General features: G+C 37.9%; 1 pseudogene; it reads right to left on the bottom strand.

Annotated features, from left to right (window-relative positions):
• Positions 1–606: 606 nt before the first annotated feature.
• LOC115979651 lies at positions 607–3,651 on the bottom strand (annotated as a pseudogene).
• Positions 3,652–4,294: the final 643 nt, after the last annotated feature.

Raw genomic sequence — 4,294 nt, 5'->3', positions numbered from 1 at the left:
ACTAATGATATCATAAATATCAATCAATCCCAAGCAAAATTTCAAGGCCCTCAACCACACCAAACACATAAGAAATAAAACCGCAACTCAAAAGAGGCAGTCTTCAGCTTTTAGTAGCAAGAACCATACCTTGTGCATCTTGAATAACAAAACCAAAGCCAATGAAGAAACACACAACAGAGCCCAAGTTAGCTTGTATTTTACCTTGAGTCCTTGAGGTGGAGGACACCAACGATTTCCCTCAACAGACAATGAGTGTTCATCTAGAATAGATCTCATGCATGGAGGTGAAATATTTCTGCTTTTATAATCTTGCCAAAGCTTCAAACTGGACTCAACCAGGGATAAATGACTCTGAATATCACCGCCATTGACAAAGTAATTACATCGAACCAAATCTTCCATGCAATGATCGCACTCATCACCTTCTGGTTGGATTATACGTGGTAGGGAGTGTATTATTTTATACATTGGAAAATCTTAACTTTTTTTGGGCACCTTCAAAGACCGAAGCATCTTTCATAGGCAATCCACAATTGTGCTGGGCAGCAGTTGGGATTCACCCTATAGATCATGCTGTTTCTATGAGGTAGAGAGAAAAGATTCATAAATAAGTTTTGCATCCAACTAATGGATTGAATTTGATTGAAAATATCTTCAGTTTACATGGAACAATAAATGATCCATGTCCAATATTTACATCCACTTGTAGAACTGTTTTCATTTAAATTCTATCCGACTAAAGGATTGATAAATTAAAGGATTCTAAATTATTTCATATTCAGTGTTCTTTATATAATTCAAATCAATAATAATGAAAAAGAATGACAGGATTTTCCCAATACAAACATGAGTCACTTGGTGATGTCAGAGTCATAAACCCCAAAGGTAGGTTGATTATACAGAGCCTTCCCTGCCGAAAATAATCCACCATCCAAATTTAAGCTGAGAAGGACATATTGCTTTCTTTAACCTGAGCACCCCAGTTCTATACTAAAAATTTCCTTGAGCATATCTGTGCTATCTTAGTGACTGCTAATCAATCAGTAAGTTCATGTCAACCTTCATCTTTGATGTCTGAACAGCATATTTTAGGAATTCTACCCTCTGCAATAAGATTTCTAACTCTTGAAGAAGTCCTGGCATCTTCCGACAACTTAAGTACTGCATCTCTAACAATAAGACAGTTCATATCTAGTGGATCTGGAAAGTTCCCTTTGCCAGCCATCTCCTTTAAAATTTCAAAAGCCAAGGGTAGGTTAAGATTACATAGAAAACTACTCATTAGCGCTACATAGACAAAGGTGTCAGGTTCCATTTCCTTCTCTTGCATTTGGTGAAGATATACAAGTACCGTGTCAGGCCTACCACACTTACAAAGACCATGAATGAGGGCCATGAAAGCAATATTGTTTGGAAAACACCCTTCTCTTCCCATTTCATTCCAAAGCACCAGTGCATCATCAGGTCTTCCAGCATTGCATAACCCATTCATCAAAGTAGTGTAAGTAGTTACATTAGTCTTTCTATCTTCCACAACATTCTGGGAAAGGAACAGCATGGCCTGATCAACATCATCATTTTTGTACCATCCATCTACAAGCAGATTGTAGGTAATGACTGAGGGGACAAGCCCCTTGACCTCCATCTCATGCAGAATATCTTTGTCTTCGGAAACTCTCTTTGCCTTATAGAGCCCACTTATCAATATGTTGTATGCAACCACATCAGGATAATAGCCACAAGAACAAATGTCCCGGAATAACTCCAAAGCTCGATCCACTTCTTGAGTTTTGATTAAAGCATCTATGGCTGCAGAATAGGGAATTATATCAGGGAGGAAACCTTCTTGAACTGAGCTAGCAAGAAATTTGCAAGCTTCGACTGCTCTCCCATGTTTGCATAGCCCTTTACAAGCAAGGGAGAATGTTTTGTATAAGGTTCATATCCATAAACACGCATCTCTTTCACCAGATCAAGAGCTGCGACAACATCTTCCCTTCTACATAGGCACCCAAATATAGAGTTGTAGGTAAAACGGGTTGGTTCAAATCTTGACAGCTTCATCTCTCTGAAAAGCTCATAACTTTCTTCCAATCTATTTGAATTGCACAGACCATCAATTAAATTTTTATAAATCATTATATTTGGTGCACAACCAATTTGCTTCATATGCTGGAAAATGTTAAGTGCTGAGTCCAGCTTACCAGTCCTGAGTAGACCATCAATAACAATACTAAAAGAAGTGGTGTCAGGGCGAATGGCTTTCTTAACCCTTAGGAGTTTATGTTCCACAACATCAGCATCAGATTGATCCCCCATCATTGCCCTGAGCAAGAGAAAAGCTTTATCGATTGAATTGTTATTAACAAGAGCATTCAGAACAGAATTGTAAAGCAAAATCATAGCTTCCTCATCAATATCTTCTTGCACTTCCTCAAGTAATTGGATCATTTTGTTCTCTTCAGAGAAAGATGTCATAAGCTTTGTAAGTATTTGAACATTGGGATGAATTCCCAACTGCTTCAATTCTGAAAAAAAATGTAAGGCTTTATCCAGCTCCTTAATTTTACAAAGTCCTCCTATGAGCACATCATATAGTGAAACATCATCAAACAATTGAAGGGCCTTATCCATTCTGGACTCCTTTACAAACCCATGAATCAGAACGCGAAAAGTCTTCTCATTCAACGTAATATTATGGTCTTCCATTCTCTCAGTCAATTCAAAGGCCTTACTACCTCACCCCACTTGCTAAAAGACAAAACTAAGATAGAGAATACGTGCATATCGACCCACTCCCGCTCATTCATATCATTGAAAATGCTCAGAGCTTTTTCAAACTTGCCAGCATTGCAATAAACTTGTAACACCGGGGTCAACGTGTATTTACTGAATTTCCAACCATAATCGCGCATCTCTTTCATTCTCATTTCAATTAAATCAACTGAATTAATAAAGCCTCTAACAAACAATTATGGCTATAGTCATTGGGAACGCAAAGACCCATCATTCTAGCTTGATCAAACAATACGTTAGCTTTATCAAACAGTCCTACACTACCCAAGCACCTTACTAGATATCCCAGAGCTCCTGGAGACATGGAACAACGCAAATTTACAATATCCATGGCCATGTCTCTCAGTGGGGCAATTTGTCGAGCACGTGATAGGATTAAGGCCATGGCATTATAAGTATAACAATTGTGCTTATAACCACATTGATTTGAGGCCCAAGTAAAGAACATGTGAGCTATTTTCCAATTCTTGAGGCAATTTAGCTCACTTTCAACGATTTGGGTGGTGAGTCTTGGTGAAAGGCTATTGAGTTCTGGGTTGTGTGGGGAAAATGGTTTCTTGGTGAAGATGGAAATGAAGCCATTTGTAATGCTGATGAGGTCAGAATGAAAAGATGAATCATAAATATTAGTATGAGTTTTGGTGCAAATGGGTCTGTGGGTGTGAGAGAGGTTCTTGGTGAAGAGAAGTGAAAGCAGAGCACAAGGTTTAATAGATTTACAAAGATTATTACACTCTTCTGTGATTTTTGGTAGTGCCATTGCTTTTCTAAACTCTCGGGCCATAGCTTTTCATGTTTGGACAGCCTCCTCCTCCTAATCCTGTAGAGGAGAGATTTATAAGGTGCAGTCACGCTGTCACCTTTTTTTTCTTTTTTCCTTATATTGTATACTTGTAAAAACTAAAAATGGGATCTGGATCCTCTCCGTTTCATGGACAGGATGCATCTAAAATAAATCAAGGGTGTAAAAAGTGTCACGTCAATTAAAATCTAAAGCACTTGACTATGGAGAAACTCAACTGTTGTTAAACATTGAGTTAACTAAGCAAGCCTATCTTATCTAAATATTTCAAAATCTCAATCTCTCTCCTCCATCGCCATGCTTTGCTCTCTCTCAAGCCACAGTTGTTTCATCGGCCACATCTCACACTAGCCCAAAAATGCCGAACCCACTGCCCAGTAAATTTTCTCTCTCTGATTTCTTATTTATAAGCTCCGTTTGGTTGCTTGGAAAATAAAGGAAAATAAATTAGTATACTGCTATTTTTTTATTATTGATTTTGTCATGTAGAGTTTGGTTTCTATTCTGTGTGGGTTGAGCTTTGGGATAAAACAAAACAGTTGGTGGGTGTTTTAGCTTTATGGGGTTTATGGGTTGTTTTGATTTGAATCTATTCCAAAAGGTATGAGATTTTTGGGTTGTTTTGATACCATGCCCAAGTTTCTTGAGACTAAGATGAAAAATCTGGAAAAAGAGAACAATAAGCAAAGCTAA

Source organism: Quercus lobata, chromosome 3 (assembly GCF_001633185.2).
Source record: "Quercus lobata isolate SW786 chromosome 3, ValleyOak3.0 Primary Assembly, whole genome shotgun sequence".
NCBI lineage: Eukaryota > Viridiplantae > Streptophyta > Magnoliopsida > Fagales > Fagaceae > Quercus > Quercus lobata.
Note: the sequence above shows the minus strand (reverse complement) of the source record. Positions and strands in the feature narration are given on the sequence as shown.